The 20219-nt window shown below is 42.4% G+C and overlaps 1 long non-coding RNA gene across 6 annotated transcripts in view; it reads right to left on the bottom strand.

Moving 5' to 3' along the window:
- Positions 1-232: 232 nt before the first annotated feature.
- Positions 233-20219, bottom strand: part of LOC110126271 (uncharacterized) — a 147485-nt gene continuing 127498 nt past the window's right edge. For 5 of the 6 annotated variants that reach the window (XR_002310374.2, XR_002310370.2, XR_011483848.1 and 2 more), the window contains one exon: positions 233-442. This is a non-coding gene — a long non-coding RNA (uncharacterized lncRNA). Of the gene's footprint in view, positions 443-576; positions 676-20219 lie in introns of all 6 variants that reach the window. The other variant, XR_011483849.1, reaches the window with a different exon arrangement.

The raw sequence follows: 20219 nt of genomic DNA, 5'->3' as shown, positions 1-20219 counted from the left end.
TTTTTCATTTTAAAATTTTAATAAAGTAAATAAGTAAATGAATAATGAATAAGTATGCCATTTGTCTCTGTTTAAAAATTAATGAATTGTTTTAGTGACTATTTCTAAATGTATATATCTGAAAAATGAACTTTATAAATATTGCACTGATATACTATGAGCTGGATTTCCAGAAATATAAAGGACATGTTAGTTAGCAAAAATTTTTCACAAACTTTGCAGAAAACAGAAAAACAAGCAAGGAATGTGATTTATTCATCCTACTTCTACTTGGTATTTATAGGAATTCTCCTATCTGATAAGCTCAAAGCCCAGCAGGTGGGTCCCTGGTTATCCTCACGGAGTCCTGACTGGCTGTTAGGCCACTGGCATGACAAGCAGGCAGTTGAATCCAGGTCAGCAGGCTGGGGCTCTGGGCCTTGCAGATCATTACTGCTCATGCCTGCACCGAAAAGGAGCAAAAGGAGGTCAGTTCAGTGTCCTTTTCTCTAGGCACTTCTTTAACCCCAGCCCCCGAACCAGCGGTTCCTTCCTGGGGCCCCTGTTAAGACAGGGGCAGCACCAGCAACATCTCACCCTATCAATGTCCCGCCTGTTCCCTCACTTGACTCATGGGCTTCCTGACGGCAGGGGTTCTCTCTTAGTCGTCTCTCTGCCCCAGCACTAGCTCAGCACCTGGCACACGAATCATAGATGTTGAATAAATGCAATTAGTTGCCTAAAGTGGTAGTTAGGTTTCTCCAGAGAAACAGTCAACAGGGGAGAGTTTGGAGGATGGGGTTTGGAATTGGTTCATGGGATTGTGAGGCATAGCAAGTGCAAAATCTGATGGAAGAGACTGGCAGGCTGGAGGCTCAGGAAAGACTTGCATTTCATGTCCAAAGGCAGTTGGCTGGCAGAACTCTCTTTAGCTTGGGGGAGGCTAGTCTCTGTTCTGTTCAGGTTACCAACCCTCATTATGGAGAGCAACCTGATTTACTCAAAGGTTTAAATGTAAATCTCATTCAAAAATACCCTTGTAGGGACTTTTCTGGTGGCTCACTGGCTAAGAATCTACACTCCTAGTGCAGGGGGCCCACGTTCAATCACTGGTCGGGGAACTAGATCCCACATGCTGTGACAAAGATCCCAAGAGCCACAACTAAGACTTGGGACAGGAAAAAAAAAAAAACTCTTATAGAAACATCCAGAACAATGACTAAATGTCTGAGCACTGTGGTCCAGACAAATTGACACATAAAATGAAATCATCGCATAAAATGAAATCATCGCACTTGATTTAACTATAGTTTAATAGGCACTGACATTACTTTCTAGGCAACCTTGAAAATATTGCTTTCATTGAGGAAATATTTATCTAGCTGCAATATATTTTACCTAGGTGAATATTCTGGCAAAAATAAGACTGGCAAATTTTGATATCAGGGAAATAATAGATTTCTGTTTCAACTCTAATTCTAAAATCAGACTGTATGCAAGAAGTAGGCAATTATTTTATTTAGGGTGTTCATAATGACAAGAGGAAAAAGCGTGGTTACTTAGTTTGATATTTCTATTTCATTTTTTGAACACATTTATATAGTTTGATAATTAAATATTATAAAGAATTTAGCAGAACTTCCCTGGTGGTACAGTGGATAAGAATCTGCCTGCCAGTACAGAGGATATGAGTTTGATCCCTGGTCCGGGAAAATTCCACATGCTGGGGAGCAGCTAAGCCTGGGTACCTAGAGTCTTCGCTCCACACCAAGAGAAGCCACCACAATAAGAAGCCCGCACACGGCTACTGGAGAGTAGCTCCCACCCTCCACAACAGGGAAAAGCCAGCCCAGCAACAAAGACCCAGCACAGCCAAAAAAATAAATAAATTTTTTTGTGGAAACTCTTGCATCCATTTCTCTCCCACACGTGCTTAGTTTTCCATCCTGCCCACTGTAGTTGGATTTCCAGATTAATTTTTAAGGTGTATTTGTAGTGTCTTTGTGCAATTATAAATAAAAACAAACCACGATTTTATTTTTCACCCATTAAAATTTTAACTTGTTAAAATTAACTTGTTAAAGAAGAAAACCACTTACTCATTAAGATCAGACTATGAAAATTGTAGTCAGTAAGTGCACTCAATTAAAACTTTAGGTTAAATCTCAGTTTTCCCCAGATCTGAAAGAGACACGTGCACCCCAATGTTCATCGCAGCACTGTTTATAATAGCCAGGACATGGAAGCAACCTAGATGCCCATCAGCAGACGAATTGATGAGGAAGCTGTGGTACATATACACCATGGAATATTACTCAGCTATTAAAAAGAATTCATTTGAATCAGTTCTAATGAGATGGATGAAACTGGAGCCCATTATACAGAGCGAAGTAAGCCAGAAAGATAAAGACCATTACAGTATACTAACACATATATATGGACTTTAGAAAGATGGTAACAATAACCCTATATGCAAAACAGAAAAAGAGACTCAGATGTATAGAACAGACTTGTGGACTCTGGGAGAAGGTGAGGGTGGGATGTTTCAAGAGAATAGCATCGAAACATGTATATTATCTAGGGTGAAACAGATCACCAGCCCAGGTTGGGTGCATGAGACAAGTGCTCGGGCCTGGTGCACTGGGAAGACCCAGAGGGACCGGGTGGAGAGGGAGGTGGGAGGGGGGACCGGGATGGGGAATACATGTAAATCCATGGCTAATTCATTTCAATGTATTACAAAAACCACTGCAATGATGTAAAGTAATTAGCCTCCAACTAATAAAAATAAATGGAAAAAAAAAATTTCAGTTTTCCTAAAAAGTTCAAGGTTGAGGAAAGAAAAAGGAAGAAAATGGAGTAGAGAAAGAGTGTCTCAGGAAAAGTAAAGAGAGACAGGAAAAGAGAAAGCCTGAGTTACAGAGAAGACATGAGAGGCTGCATCTATATCCATCACTGAGCAAAACACACCAGCGGAGCCACATCCTGAGACAAATGAAGCTTTATGGGTCCTTGTGGACTTTCAGGGACCTTTGTGAACTTTCTGTTCATCTTTGTGGACTAATGGCCTCATATTCTGTTTTTCTAAGGCATTACCACGAAATAACTTTAAACAATCCCATCAAATTTTTCCATCATTAGGTATGCTGCTGCTGCTGCTAAGTCACTTCAGTCGTGTCCGACTCTGTGCGACCCCACAGACGGCAGCCCACCAGGCTCCCCCATCCCTGGGACTCTCCAGGCAAGAACACTGGAGTGGGGTGCCATTTCCTTCTCCAGTGCATGAAAGTGAAAAGTGAAAGTGAAGTCGTGTCGGACTCTTAGCAACACCATGGACTGCAGCCTACCAGGCTCCTCCGTCCATGGGGTTTTCCAGCAAGAGTACTGGAGTGGGGTGCCATTGCCTTCTCCAATCATTAGGTATAAATGCTGCTTTTCTTTTTTGGGACTACGCATGCAGGCTCTTGGGCTTCCCCGGTGGCTCAGTGGGTAAAGAACACGCCTGCAATGCAGGAGATGGCAGGTGATGTGGGTTTGATCCCTGGGTTGGGGAGGACCCTAGAGGAGAGCACGACAACATGCTTCAATATTCTTGCCTGGAGAATCCCAGGGACAGTGGGACCTGGCGGGCTACAGTCCACGGGGTCACAAAGAGTCAGACACAACTGAGCTTGCATGCACATGCAGGCTCTTATGTGGGAGAAAGACGATGCCTATTTTTCACCCCTAGTGGCTCAGCAGTAAATACTCCTGCGGTGTGGGAGACAGGTTCAATCCCTGGGGCAGAAATATCCCCTGGAGAAAGAAATGGCAACCCACCCCAGTATTCTTGCCTGGGAAACCCCAAGGACAGAGAAACCTGGTGGGCTCCAGTCCATGGGGTCGCAAAGAGCTGGACATGACTCAGCGACTAAACAACAACAACAGGAGTACAAGAAGGTAAATAGTAACTCACTAAACTGTGAAAATAATGAGATAATAAATTCTCTGTCACTAGAAGAATTCAAGCCCACCTGAAGAAGAGACCACCTCTTCAAAGATCTATAGAGAGGATTTCAGGATCAGAAGGGAAAATGTAGAGTGGATTCCATCAAGAAAGCAGTCATTCATTCATTTCAGGTTCTGGTATGAAATGTAACACTTGAAATTCACACCTGAAATGCAAACAACAATGTCATTTTCTACAGGCCTGTGAGTGAGAATAGTAACTTTATTGGTTTGGTTATTGCTTATTATTATCATTCAAGTCAGTTTTTTATTACTTTTAAGGTTCACTAGTATGTATATTTAGCTTTAATACAAATTAAAAAATAATAAGTCTAGAGTTTGCCTGGTGGTTTGGTGGTATAGAATCTGCCTGCTGGTGCATGAGACACAGGTTCAATCCCTGATCTAGGAAGATACCACAGCTAAGCATGTGCCCCATATCTACTGAACCTGTGCGTTAGAGTCTGGGAACTGCAACTACTGAAGCCCCTGAGCCCTCGAGCCTGAGCTCTGCAGCGAGAGAAGCCCGTGCACTACAACCAGAGAGTAGCTTCTGCTCTCCCCAACTAGAGAAAAGCCCATGCAGCAAGGAAGACCCAGCATGGCCAAAAGTAAATAAATAAGTAAAATTATACATTTAGAAAAAAATGGGGCCAGAAAAGCACATTCCATTGAATGTTTGTGCCAATTGCCTAGAGAAGGCCTGGCAGTCACTGGGCCTGTCCTTGAGGTGTAAGGGTCATGCTCATGGACTTGCAGGGCATGTCCCTTCTGATCAGTTCATTTCAGTCGCTCAGTCGTATCCGACTCTGCGACTGCATGAATCGCAGCACGCCAGGCCTCCCTGTCCATCACTAGCTCCTGGAGTTTACCCAAACTCATGTCCATCGAGTCAGTGATGCCATCCAGCCATCTCCTCCTCTGTTGTCCCCTTCTCCTTCTGCCCCCAATCCCTCCCAGCATCAGGGTCTTTTCCAATGAGTCAACTCTTTGCAGAGGTGGCCAAAGTATTGGAGTTTCAGCTTCAACATCAGTCTTTCCAGTGAACACCCAGGACTGATCTCCTTTAGGATGGACTGGTTGGATCTCCTTGCAGTCCAAGGGACGCTCAAGAGTCTTCTCCAACACCATAGTTCAAAAGCATCAATTCTTCGGTGCTCAGCTTTCTTCACAGTCCAACTCTCACATCCATACATGACCACTGGAAAAACCATAGCCTTGCCTAGACGGACCTTTGTTGGCAAGGCATCAGATAAAAAGCCATGGGACCATTATGCATGGAGTGGGATTTTTTTTTTTCCCCAAGTCTAAGGGAATCCGTATTGAATGCAGACGATGTAAGTCCAAGGTTTCAGTTTTGACTGCTTTCATTCCAAAATTCTTAGAATTGTTGGAATTTGTTCAGAACAACCAAACTTTTGGATGTGAAAATATGGGTATAAATTCCAGTTTGTTCAAGTTCTCAGTGTAAAACCATTTAATGTGCTTCCACTGGGAATTTTCAAATATTTTTTTATGAATTTTTGTGTAAGACTCCAGATAAGTAGAAAGAAAAAAGGACATTTAGTGATAAAGAGATGTGAAAACTATTCTACTTGCGCTTATGAGATTTTTAAAAAAATGAGTGCATCCTGATTGCACGCATTTATAGAATTAACTCTGCAATACTTGTTATGTGAGAAGGGTAGCTTCTTGAAAGGCTCAGTAATTTTTACAAAATTATCTTAACTAGCTAAGTATGAAAGAAATCCAGATGATGGATTAATGTCTCATTCAGGTAAGACTTTATCCTCCAGTTTTGCTACTTGTGAAATAAAATGTTTTCTGGGAAATCATGCCAGTGAAAAGATAGTACTTTTGCCTAAGCGGCCACCAGGGAAATAAATAAATATTACTTAGTCATACAGCACCATCATGATCAAAAACATTTCTTAGGTGCACGGAGAGGTAGCTTTTGACCAGGTAGGGCAGAGGCACCAGGCTCTGGAAACAAAACTTGAGCTCTGTGAGGGGAGAGGAAGAAAACAGCAGAGGGGTTTCATGGCACGTGAGCGGGGCAACTCGGAGACAGGAGGCAGTGAGCAGTCCTGGAGTCGGCCAGGGTCTCCTGCTTGGGTGGCAGATGAGGGTGCAATGCTGCTCCCTTGGGCGAGGAAGCTGGTTGGCAAGAGAGGCTCATGTCTGCCTTTGCCAAGTTCCTTTTAGATGGTAACCAGAGCATTCTCCAGCTTTGCGAGTTGGGAGAGTGTAGAGGCCTGGCTCAGAGCAGTTTCTGGAATCAGGCTGACTTAGGTTTGAATTTTTTTTTTCCCTGCCACTTATTACTTGTGTGCCCCGACACTGGATCTGTGCCTTGGGTTTCTTAGCTGAAAGATGGAGCTAACACTAGTGCCTACATGATACGGATGTTGTGAGAATAAATGAGACAATACATGTAAAGCACTGGCTGATCCAAGGCACGTGGTAGGTTGTCAGCAAATAGCAAAAATCAACTCATGACACATGCAAGACACATACAGGGAAGAACTGTACAAACAACACTGCCAGGAGCAGCCCCTGGGGATAAGTGGAAAAGCAGGGTGTCCAGAAAAGGATCAGACGGAAATGAAGAAAACGGTGGATTCCAAGTCAAAAATGTGGAAGAGGCAGGATGACAGAGAAATGAAGATTCTGGAACCCTAGTGTCTGAGTTCAACTCTCTGTGCTGTGTGTGGCTGGGACAAGTCACTTTGCCTCTCTGTACTGCAGTTCTATCTACTTCACTGGGCTGTGGTGAAAACTGAAGATTACCCATCTCCCGGGTTTTTGTGTATTTAGAATAGCACCTGGAACTAAGTGCTTTGAAAGAAAAGATGAGCATACATTGGATTACCTTTACTTATAAGACAAGAGAAAGGCAAGTGATACATTACATGCTGTAAAAAACATAACATAGGGTTAACATCCAAAATATGTAAGTGCTCATACTCACTTGTAAAAAAAATTTAATATCTCAATAGAAAATGGACAAAGGGCACGCATGAGTGGAGAATTCATAGGGAAGTCCAAATGGCCAATAAATTTGTGAAAAGATGAGCCATCTTCTTAGCAATCAGGAAAATGCTAATTGATGTGCCAGTGTAATTACAATTTTTTTTCACTCAACTATTTGCCAAAAGTTAAGAAATAGCACTGAAACTCAGTGCTGGTAAGAAAATGGGGAAAGGTGCATTCCATTTATTGCTGGTGGGAGTGGGAAACACCATAGCCTTTTTGGAAAACAATCTAACAACATTTATTTCAGTTACAATTACATGCATTTAAAAATACATTATTTTAAATATAGCCTACTATAATCAGTTCAGTCACTCAGTTGTGTCCAACTCTTTGTGAACCCATGAAACATAGCACGCCAGGCCTCCCTGTCCATCACCAACTCCCGTAGTCCACCCAAACCCATGTCCATTGAGTTCGTGATGCCATCCAACCATCTCATCCTCTGTTGTCCCCTTCTCTTCCTGCCCTCAAGCTTTCCCAGCATCAGGGTCTTTTCAAATGGGTCAGCTCTTCGCATTAGGTGGCCAAAGTATTGGAGTTTCAGCTTCAATATCAGTCCTTCCAATGAACACCCAGGACTGATCTCCTTTAGGATGGACTGGTTGGATCTCCTTGCAGTCCAAGGGACTCTCAAGAGTCTTCTCCAACACCACAGTTCAAAAGCATCAATTCTTCAGCGTTCAGCTTTCTTTATAGTCCAACTCTCACATCCATACATGACCACTGGAAAAACCATAGACTTGACTAGAAGGACCTTTGTTGACAAAGTAATGTCTCTGCTTTTTAATATGCTGTCTAGGTTGGTCATAACTTTCCTTCCAAGGAGTAAGTGTCTTTTATGTCATGGCTGCAATCACCATCTGCAGTGATTTCGGAGCCCCCCAGATAAAGTCAGCCACTGTTTCCCCATCTATTTGCCATGCAGTGATGGGACTGGATGCCATGATCTTAGTTTTCTGAATGTTGAGCTTTAAGCCAACTTTTTCACTCTCTTCTTTCACTTTCATCAAGAGGCTCATTAGTTCTTCTTCACTTTCTGCCATAAGGGTGGTGTCATCTGTATACCTGAGGTTATTGATATTTCTCCCAGCAATCTTGATTCCAGCTTGTGCTTCCTCCAGCCCAGCGTTTCTCATGATGTACTCTGCATATAAGTTAAATAAGCAGGGTGACAATATACAGCCTTGACGTACTCCTTTTCCTATTTGGAACCAGTCTGTTGTTCCATGTCCATTTCTAACTGTTGCTTCCTGACCTGCATACAGGTTTCTCAAGAGGCAGGTCAGGGAGTCTGGTATTCCCATCTCTTTCAGAATTTTCCAGTTTAGTGTGATCTATACAGTCAAAGGCTTTGGCTTAGTCAATAAAGCAGAAATAGATGTTTTTCTGGAACTCTCTTGCTTTTTTGATGATCCAGCCGATGTTGGCAATTTGATCTTTGGTTCCTCTGCCTTTTCTAAATCCAGTCTGAACATCTGGAAGTTCACAGTTTACATATTGCTGAAGCCTGGCTTGGAGAATTTTGAGCATTACTTTACTAGCGTGTGAGATGAGTGCAGTTGTGCAGTAGTTTGAGCATTCTTTGGGATTGCCTTTCTTTGGAATTGGAATGAAAACTGACCTTTTCCAGTCTTGTGGCCACTGCTGAGTTTTCCAAATTTGCTGACCTATTAAGTGCAGCACTTTCACAGCATCGTCTTTTGGGATTTGAAATAGCTCAACTGGAATTCAATCACCTCCACTAGCTTTCTTCATAGTGATGCTTCCTAAGGCCCATTTGACTTCATATTCCAGGATGTCTGGCTCTAGGTGAGTGATCACACCATCGTGATTATCTGGGTTGTGAAGATCTTTTTTGTACATTTCTTCTGTGTATTCCTGCCACTTCTTCTTAATATCTTCTGCTTGTGTTAGGTCCATACCATTTCTGTCCTTTATTGAGCCCATCTTTGCAAGAAATGTTCCTTTGGTATCTCTAATTTTCTTGAAGAGATCTCTTTTACTTTCAAACACATGTAATTGGCCTAGGAATTCCATTCTTAGGAAGCTATTCTGTAGAAATAAAATTCAGCTTCTAAGGACACAGAAACAAAGATTTTTCAGCAACACTGTTCATAGTGGTATTTTTTTTTGTAGTGCATGAATTGCGTGCTCATTCGCTTTGGTCATGTCTGGCTCTTTGTGACCCCATGGACTGTAGCCTGCCAGGCTCCTCTGTCCATGCAATTCTCCAGGCAAGAATACAGAAGTGGGTTGCTATGCCCTCCTCCAGGGGATTTTCTGGATCCAGGGATTGAACCCATGTGTCCTCTGTCTCCTATGTAGGCAGATTTTACTGCTGAATGACTGGAAGCCCTTTTGTAGTGCAAGCAACCTCAGTGATCGTTAGTAGAGAAATGATTCAATGAGTTGACGAACACATAACCATAGAATACAATGTGTCTATTGAAGAGAATGAGAACTATATCCATCCACCAGGGAGAATGTTTATCATGCACTGCTAAGTGAGAAATCAAATAGCAAGGAAACTAACCTAGTATGAATTCATTTCTGTAAAAAAAAATACAAAAAGGGAAATTCTTATGTATGTATGTGTTCATACAACTATGAATAAAGATATGTTTTTAATGTTGAAACCTGGGAGGCAGTGATGCTAGAGAGGAGTAGGTGAGAGGGAATATAAATCAATAAAAAGAGGGAATTCACCAAAATTCCAACAACCAAATAAATACCAAGTAGACTCTAGGCAGTTCTCAACTATACATACTGGAGTGATTAGGTGGTAAAAACAGTTTCCCCTGCAGGCTGAAGGCAAAGACCCCCTTCAGAAAGATGCCTGCTGGTGGTACCTGGTGATTAGATACTTTCATTTACCCAAGATTTGTGGACATTGCTACTTGGAAATCCTACCATGACTCAAAGTTCCCATTCTTTTTATCCTGTTTCTCTCAGGAGTCAGCAGAGTGCTGTGCCCAGGTGGATCTCTGTAAATGGGACACTATTGTGGCAGAGGACAAGGACGCAAAGCAAGAGATGAATGCGGATTGGGGGGAGGGCGGTCTCCCTGTGTCCTGGTTCTCCCTGTTTGGGGCTCAGCTCACAAAACAGAGTCTGCTGGGCTTTCTGCCTGGAGGCAGCAGAAGGAAAGGCCATTCCTGGACATGCTCTCAATAGGTGTATTGAGTCTTTGCACAAAAAGTGAGTTTGGAGCTGGCAAGTGCTCTGTCCAGTGGCCTGAACAGAATGAGATGGGGTGATCAGGCAGCGTTTTTTTCAGGCTGTGCTTTGGCCACAGGATGCAACAGCCTTGGATTTGTTTCCAGGGTAGGGAATCCTCGAGTCCTGGTATGCTGGTATGCCTTTCATGTGCTTTGTTGGATTCAGCCCCAGGACGGAGGTGGAGGGCTGACAAAAATGTCTATCAGGTGAGGCAAAAACCATCCTTGTGAGGACAGCAGCACTGTATGGAGAATCTCTGCCTATGGCAACAAAGCTGGAGCCAAACCCTGCGACTTCTATAGTCTTGGTCCCTACAGAGACCCCCCTCTTCTCATCGCCCCCCTCCTGCACACCCTCCTTTGTGCAGTGGTCTGAGTTCATTTGCTTGGATTCTTTTCATTGCAGATTTCAATTCAGCCATCAAACAGAATTCTGCTTGAAGAGGAGGGAAGGAAGAGTGCTTCCATTTCTTGTGGTCTAACTGCAGAAATAAGACCCATGTACAGAAGCACTGCCCTTCCCGCGGACCATGTGTAATTCTTGGGACCCAATAACAAGCTAGGAACCTGGGGGGCGGGGGCAGGGTGAGAGAATTTCTGAACAATCTCAAAGATGCAAGTTTGTTTTTGATCATGTTTGTGGAACAGCCAGAGAAGGACTGCTCCACATCGTAGGTGCTGTAGGGATGTCTGGACCATCTGGACCTCCAAGTGCTGAGGGAAAGGAGAACAGCGGAGAGCGTGGGGACGTATGCTGGTCACTAGGTAACCTGAGTGGGGTAAGAGCATTCTGTCTGGGGGGATCTCCACCCTGGACAGGTGTGACCTTAGGCAACTCGTTTCTACTCGTTGGACTTCAGTTGCCTTATCTGCAAAATAAGGGGGTCAGGTTTTATGGTTTCCAAGGTTCTTCTCAATTCTCAATCCTCTGAGTTATTGTGAGATAATAGGAAATGGTTAAATCAAGGAAAGAACAAGGGTAGAAAACGAGCGAAATACATAAAAACAAGGAGGAGCTACAGAAGCTAGTTATTGCCTTTCTTGCCCCATTCCTACTCCTTCCTCCAGAAACAACCTCCAAAGAAAAGGCAGATTTGTGCCTATTTGGACAAACTGTAGCAGAAGACGGTGAAGCAAAAGAGACTTAAACTGAAAATAATCTTGCCATTAAATGCAAGATTCATGACATCCAGGAGCTCCTGAGCCTGTGGCATCTTCAAGGAGACCCAGCATGCTTGGAAAATTGCCTGATAAATATGCTGCGTCCCTCTGCACAGGTTCAGACGCATCTCTAGTCATGTCAGTTTTTTGATGCTTCCTGGGGCCCTTCTCTTATGCATTAGCATTTTCAGAAGGTTACAGGACTCAGATCCGTTAGTCAGATACCCCCTGCCCTCACCAAGTTGTGAGGGGCCGGACAGAGAGAGGACACAGGGCAATGAACTCAAAGGAGACTCACACCCCTGCCCCACATTCTTCTGGGAGCTGGAAAAAGTCTGTGTCTTTCGTGGTGAGAGAATGGGTTACGACCCCTTCAGACACTGTCTCCAGAGAAACAAAGTTCACGGGCTGCAGAGGAGGGGGCGCTCAGTCTGAGGGACCCGGGCAGCTGATTCCACCTCTGTCCTTGAAGAGACTTTCTTCTTGCTTCTCTAGACACTTGCAGGCTCCCTGGTGAGTTGACCCCAGGGACTCACATCTCATTGCACGACCAGCCCTCTGGCTGTCACATTCACTTCAACTTAAGCCCCTCCTTTCATGAGAATGACCTAGAGATGACCCTCTGAAGGAGACAGCGTGTCTCTGGTGTTTGGTGAAACAGATAACTATGGTCTGTTCTCAAGAGTAGCGAGGAGGGATGAGGGGGAATCACAGACACATGGGTGCCTCTGTCTAGCTATTCAGGAGTTAAACTAAAACACTGATTTGAGAAAAGAGTAGCTCAGAGCAGAGCAAGGCTCCCATGCTGTCTGAGGGAAAGTGATCAGGAAACAAAAGGTTTTATGTGCTCAGTCGCCTCTGTGACCCCAAGGACTGTAGCCTGCCAGGCTCCTCTGTCCATGGGATTCTCCAGGCAAGAATGCTGGATGGGGTTGCCATTTCCTTCTCCAGGGCATCTTCCCGACCCAGGGATCAAACCCGCACCTCTGCGTCTCCTGCATTGCAGGCAGATTCTTTATTGCTGAGTCACAGGGGAAGCCCAAAAGGTTTAAGTCAGGAGCAAATTTGACTTGATAGGAACTGGTAACTTCTTTGGACCAGACAATAAGTGGATTTGGAAATAAAGACAGATTAAAAAAAAAATCTGCTTAAAATAAGCCTGGGAAGAGAATAGCCTGGATGTGAGTCCTTAATAGAGGTATCCAGAAGAAATTAAGTAATTATCATTTTCTGATCTGGATAAAGCTAGGGAAGGTATTGATTCTCTCTCTAGGCAAATGCAGGTTCATCAGCATGAACTCATTTACACTGTGTGCAAGCAAGTTGTTTCCTTTCACACGTATAATGATTCAGAACAGGTTTTAGGATGAGAAACCTGGTGCTCTCCAGCAGGATGGGTTTGGGAGGAGAAGTGTGAAAGAGGAGGTCATTATAAGACTCGTGCTATTTAATACTAAGATCACGAGAGCCTGGACCTGCCATGGTAGCACTGGGACTGGAGAAGAATTTGTTACAAATCAAAAAGTATAAAATTACTGGCCTTGCAGAAAAACTCCTCAGTGAGAAAGAAAAAGCAGGCAAAATGTGGGGGAAAACTTGCCATAAATATGATGTAAAAAAATGAATATTCTAAAAAAAGTGACAAATAGATTCAAGGAATTAGATCTGATAGACAGAGTGCCTGAAGAACTATGGATGGAGGTTCATGGTATTGTACAGGAGGCAGTGATCAAGACTATCCCCAAGATAAAGAAATGCAAAAAGGCAAAATGGCTCAGAAGGCCTTACAAATAGCTGAGAAAAGAAGAGAAGTGAAAAGCAAAGGAGAAAAGGAAAGATACTCCCATTTGAATGCAGAGTTCCAAAGAATAGCCTGGAGAGATAAGAAAACCTTCCTCAGTGATCAGTGCAAAGAAATAGAGGAAAACAATAGAATGGGAAAGACTAGAGATCTCTTCAAGAAAATTAGTGATACTAAGGGAATATTTCATGCAAAGATGAGCACAATGAAGGGCAGAAATGGTATGGACCTAAAAGAAACAGAAGATATTAAGAATCGGTGGCAGGAATACATAGAAGAACAATACAAAGAAGATTTTAATGACCCAGATAAACACGATGGTGTGATCACTCACCTAGAGCCAGACATCCTGGAAAGTGAAGTCAAGTGGGCCTTAGGAAGCATCACTACAAACAAAGCTAATGGAGGTGATGGAATTCCAGTTGAGCTATTTCAAATCCCAGAAGATGATGCTGTGAAAGTGCTGCACTCAATATGTCAGCAAACTTGGAAAACTCAGCAGTGGCCACAGGACTGGAGAAGCTCAGTTTTCATTCCAATCTCAATGAAAGGCAATTCCAAAGAATGTTCAAACTACCACACAATTGCCCTCATCTCACACACTAGTAAAGTAATGCTCAAAATTTTCCAACCCAGGCTTCAACAGTATGTGAACCGTGAAATTCCAGATGTTCAAGCTGGATTTAGAAAAGGCAGAGGAACCAGAGATCAAATTGCCAACATCTGCTGGATCATCGAAAAAGCTCTCTTGCTTCCAGATAAACATCTACTTCTGCTTTAATGACTAAGCCAAAGCCTTTGACTGTGTGGATCACAACAAACTGTAGGAAATTCTGAAAGAGATGGGAATACCAGACCACCTGACCTGCCTCCGGAGAAATCTGTATGCAGGTCAAGAAGTAACAGTTAGAACCAGACATGGAACAACAGATTGGTTCCAAACAGGGAAAGGAGTACGTCAAGCCTATATACTGTCACCCTGCTTATTTAACTTATATGCAGAGTATATTATGAAAAATGCTGGGCTGGATGAAGCACAAGCTAGAATCAAGATTGCTGGGAGAAATATCAATAACCTCAGATATGCAGATGACACCACCCTTATGGCAGAAAGTGAAGAACTAATGAGCCTCTTGATGAAAGTGAAAGAGCAGAGTGAAAAAGTTGGCTTAAAGCTCAACATTCAGAAAACTAAGATCATGGCATCTGGTCCCATCACTTCATGGCAAATAGATGGGGAAACAATGGAAACAGTGACAGACTTTATTTTTGGAGCTCAAAAATCACTGCAAATGGTGACTGCAGCCATGAAATTAAAAGACACTTGCTCCTTGGAAGAAAAGCTATGACCAACCTAGACAGCATATTAAAAAGCAGAGACATTACTTTGCCAACGAAGGTCCGTCTAGTCAAAGATATGGTTTCTTCAGGAGTCAAGTATGGATGTGAGAGCTGGACTACAAAGAAAGCTAAGTGCTGAAGAATTGATGCTTTTGAACTGTGGTGTTGGAGAAGACTCTTGAGAGTCCCTTGGACTGCAAGGAAATTCAACCAGTCAATCCTAAAGGAAATCAGTCCTGAATATTCATTGTAATGAATATTCATTCATTCAAACTCCAATACTCTCATCACCTGATGTGAAGAACTGACTGATTTGAAAAGACTGTGATGCTGGGAAAGATTGAAGGCAGGAGGAGAAGGGGACGATAGAGGATGAGATGGTTGGATGGCATCACCGACTCGATGGACATGAGTTTGAGCAAGCTTTGGGAATTGGTGATAGACAAGGAGGCCTGGTGTGCTGCAGTCCATGGGGTCGAAAAGAGTCAGACACAACTGAGCGACTGAACTGAACTGATATAGGCAAAAAAAGACACTGAGACCCAACCCCCACAAGGGCTGAGGAAGTGGATGGAAATTTTTCATAGACAGAACATAGGGCGATTAATAAACCTCAAAAAATGTTTAGCCTCACTTGTGGTTAACAAACTAAACATTTAAACAGTGATTTTTTTTTTTTAGTAATCACATTATTCATTTAAAAACACAATATTGATAACACTAATAGTGTGTGCCTTAACTGGCATAATCTTTCTGGATAGGAATTTGCTGACATGTATCAAAAGATTTAAAACTATTTCAGCCCTTTGATTCACATTCTACTTTTCAGTTACTCTCCCAAAGAAATAATAACCAAATTGTTAACAGATTTACTTGTTTGTCAAAATGGTTTTTAGACTAGCATAAGCAAGGAAGAGGGCGAAATGACCAATCATTCAGTTCTGGGGACATGTTGAATAAATTACAACATATTCCACCATATGATGATCCATTAAGGAATCATTAAAATTATATTTTCTTACTAGTGAAAACAATTTCTTTTGGCCACAAAGCTTGTGGGATGTTAGTTCCCCAACCAGCAATCGAACCCAGGCCCTTGGCAGTGAAAACTCAGAATCCTAGTCACTGGACTGCCACAGAATTCCCTGAAAGTATTTTTACATAATGTTAATACATATTTTTATGTAACATTTTATATAGTTATTTCATGATATGATCTCAGTTGTTTATATATATACATATATCATTCCATGAATATACATAGAAAGATATGATCAAAACAAAATTGAATTTTACATTTTCATCATCTATTAGAGAAAGCACTGATGCCATTTCCAACAATGATAAATGGGATAGAATGGTAAGTCTCTCTGTTATGGATTGCAGCATGCCACTGAAGTTTTTAACTCTAACATCTCTTATCTCAAAGCTAAACTGCCAGCTAGGAGGCCACGGTTCTAAACAGTTACTACAAGTAGGTAATTTTGGGCAAATTGTTTCATGTTTCTGGGCATCTCTTTCCTTATCTTTAAGTTGGAATCTATGATAAAATATACCTATTTTTGGAGCTGTACTGCCTTAAAATTAACAATGACAGCTTATAAAATGCCAAAAAGCATTGTTTTAAATTTTTGACAACTGGGTGAAGAGAAAATATCTCATGTGGTTTCAATCTGCATTTCCTTCCTTACTAGAAGGTTGATGCAACTTCACATGTTTATTGCTAAATTGTAACTCTTCTGTGATTTCAAGGAGTCCTTCATTTATTATGAATAGGAAATTTTGTTATACATGTTGGAAATATGCTATCAGTTTCTTTACTGTCCTTTGCTTCATTATACAGAAGTATTCATTATATAGAAGTTTAAATTTTTATGCATTAAACCTAATTGCCCTTTTTCTTTAAACCTACTATGGAAAGAAACTCTGACCTTCCAATTAAAAAAATATTCTCCTACATTTTTCTAATACTTTGTGTAGTCACATTTTTATAGATTTAGAAATAAAGATCTAGAATCTTGCTACTTAAACTGTTCCATAAATCAGCAGCATCAACATTACCTTAGAGCTTTTCATACAGAATGCAGAATCTCAGGACCCATTCCAGAGCCCCTCAGGTCTGCAAGTGTAAGGCTGTTAGCATAACTACTGCCATCCTGGGCCAGCACAGTCCCTTCTGTCATTCCACTCACCTGACCCAGGACTATACTGTGTAGCAAATCACTTCTCTGTCCTGAAGGGCTTTGTAGTTAATAGACATTATTTAGTGATTGTTAGGGCCAGGTGGCCTCAATGCTCTGTTAGTCCCCAAACAACGATGAAGACCTTTGCTGAGATATTTGCAGCATCCACGAGACTACTCATTCATAAATCTTGACTTAGGAACGCACATACTGTTTCCAAGCACATACCTTATACCCTAGGTTAACTGTAAAATTGTCCCTGTGGACACCTGTTGGTGCGGGTGCAGCTGTGGATGCTTCTGAATCCTTGCCCTCCCCACCCTACCCTGCGAGTCCGTTGCTCTACAATAAATGGATCCATTGATAACACGGAACAGCCTCTCTCATTTTTTGGTCTCAAGGTAAGTTCTCAGTTTTGTAAGCACTTTTGCATCCTCCAACAGCAATTTACAACACCTTCCTATGAACATTAATGTTTAAGAGGCGCTGGTCTAGAAAATAACTTTGTTTGTGAGATAAAGATGTATTATGTTTTGCTTTTTCTGTATCACCGTTAAGTTCTGCATTTCTTTGGATTTGATTGCCATTTTGTTCAACACTGCCAGAGCCAGTGTAGGGGAGGAGAAAATGAGTCTGAAAAAGTTGAAATCTTTGAGTACCCAGGAAATCAAATAGCAAACTCTAAAACATGGGTCTACCATGTGCATTCATTCTGAAAGAGCAATCAGAAGAGAGAGGAAAGATAACTTGTTTGGGACGCCTATAATTTGGGGGTGGCAAAACTTTTGAGTGCAGCTGACCATTGAGCAACTTGGAGATTAGATGCACTGATGACCACTGCATACATTTGAAAATCTGGGTAGAACTTTATAGTCAGCCCTCTGGATCTGTGGTTCCTCCTTATCCAAGGTTCCATGTGTATGGATTAAACCAATCACAGATCGTATAGTCCTATGGTATATATTTAGTAAGAAAATAAATCCACGTATATGTAGACCTGCTGTGGTTCAAACTGGTGTTGTTCAAGGGTCAGCTGTACACTAGTAGAACCAAAGTGTTTCAGACAGAAGTGACAACTGATACATTTTCCAAGTCATGTATTATGTTGCCTTTTGGAGACAATTAAGAGTTGTACACGGGGCTTCCATGGCGGCTCAGCTGTAAAGAATCTGCTTGCAATGCATGAGATCTGGGTTCCATCCCCGGGTCAGGAAGATCCTCTGAAGGAGGAAATGACAACCCAGTCCAGTATTCTTGCCTGGGAAATCCCATGGACAGAGGAGCCTCATGGGCTGCAGTCCATGAGGTTGCAAGAGTTGCACACGACTTAGTGACTAAACCAACACTACCAGAGTTGTGTATGTGTAGAGTTTTGAGGGTACCCTCTTGTTTTCATACTGTCTTTTTGATACTGACAAAGACTGAAGATCATGATAATTCGCTAGGTAAACTCTAAAGTGTAGAAATCAGTTATACTGACTCTAAACTTACAAATACGTTAAAAGCAACACGACAAAGAATGTACCGCCAACTATTCCACAATGGCTCCAAACTGCCAGGTTTCACACTGTCAGATGCTATGTAAACAATCCCTAGAAATATAGAACCAAATATTGAATGGAATGCAAAATATTTCTGTATGATTAATACCAAGCAATTTAGAAATATTTTTTATTTCTACATAATGCAAATATTTTGCTTTCCTGGAGATCAGAGTAAAAGAGAGCACGGACTGCTCTTGTTGGTCTTGGTCCACAATAGGGTTCATTTGTTGAAACCACACATTTATGTGCAAAATTACCTTGTATATATAGAGTAAATTTAGTTTGGATCAAATTATTCAAAATACAAAGTGAAAATTATCTCAGAATTTTTGTTCATGCTTTGGAGGGTTTTTTTTGGGCCACCTTGGGATGTAGGGATGGGACTCGTCTGACCTCAGTTAACAGTGACCGAAGGAGAGGGGGCGCTGTATTAGTTTGTTAGGGCTGCTCTGCGAAACAGACTGGATGGTTTAAATAGAATTTATTTCACAGTGCTGGAGGCGAGAAGTCCAAGGTGGAGGTGTGGGTTTCCTCCTGCAGCCGCTCTGACCTGTTGATGGCTTTCTCCCTGTGTCCTCATACAGTCCTCCGCGTGTTTCTGTGTCCTGATCTCTTCTTCTTATAAGAACAATAGTCATTGGATTAGGGTTTCCCTAGTGGCTCAGCGGGGAGAGAATCTGCCTGCAATGCAGGAGACGTAGGAGACGTGGATTCAATCCATGGGTCGGGAAGATCCCCTGGAGGAGGGCATGGTAACCCACTTCAGTATTCTTGTCTGGAAAATCCCATGGACAGGGAAGGCTGGCAGGTTATAGTCCATGGGGACGCCAAGAGTCAGACAAGACTGAAGCAACTTAGCATGAGCATGAGTCATTGGATTAGGGTCCACTCTAATAACCTCATTTTACTTTAATTACCAGTTTAAAGCACCTATCTTCAAACACAGTTCCATTCTGGAGTACTGGGGGCTAGGATTTCAATATATAAAGTTTGGGAGGACAGAATTCAGCCCATAACAGACGATGCTCTGGGAAGGGCTGTGACCAGAGAGGCAGATCATCGAGTTAATCCCAGCCTTGCCGCTAGCTCTGTTCCTTACTTTTAGCCTTAGATCTCCTGACTCTGTTCCTGCATAATGTCTTTCATTTCATGCTAAGACTCAAAGACTAATATCAGCCTTATTAGTGAGCTATTTTATATTATGTTTATGCATTCCTGACATCTCTCATTTCTGAAAAATTCTGTGGCCATCCTTTACTATGCAGATAAAATAGTTTGAGTCTCTGTCTCACAGGTTGCAGATGGATTCTCTGATGTGCCTGCCTTTTCTGAGGGGCTTCACTCTCTAGGGCTCCCAAGGCCGCAACTGGTCACTGGTCTTGGCTCTGACACCGCTCTCTTCTTGGATCAGCTTGCTAATGCAGGACTCAGCATCAGTCTCTTCTCTCCGAAGTGTCCCAGCAAGGACGGTGGAGCAGACTCTGACCCAAGGTTTTAGGGAAAAGGAAAGGGATGGGGTGGGTGGTAACATTAGAGGGCGCTGCAAGTAAAAACCTTTAAAGAGCATGGTAGACCTGCCTGACTGAAGGTTCCATGGTCTTTTCTTAATTCAGGGCACTTCTTACTGGGCCAGCATCTCCCATTTTGACTTCAGCTTATGGATGCCACTTAAACCCCTTTCTTTCCCTCAAGATCTTCCTTCTATTTCACCTCTTTCCTCCTTCCTGGTTTCCACATCTACTTCAGCCCAGTTTCTCTCAAGTCATCAATGAACAGCTCCTAATTCTGTTATTTTCTTAACAAGTAATGCAGCTCTTTTCCAGTTTCATCTTTTCTTTTAGTTGGCCCCTGGGGGTGGGGCTCACTTTCCTCAACCAAAGACCCATCAAGAGATATTTCTGACACAGTCATCTCCTCTGCTATGAATTACGCCTCTAGCATGTGAGAGCTGTTCAGTCTCTTTAAGGTC

The sequence above is a fragment of the Odocoileus virginianus genome, chromosome 27 (assembly GCF_023699985.2).
Source record: "Odocoileus virginianus isolate 20LAN1187 ecotype Illinois chromosome 27, Ovbor_1.2, whole genome shotgun sequence".
Taxonomy (NCBI): Eukaryota; Metazoa; Chordata; class Mammalia; order Artiodactyla; family Cervidae; genus Odocoileus; species Odocoileus virginianus.
Note: the sequence above shows the minus strand (reverse complement) of the source record. Positions and strands in the feature narration are given on the sequence as shown.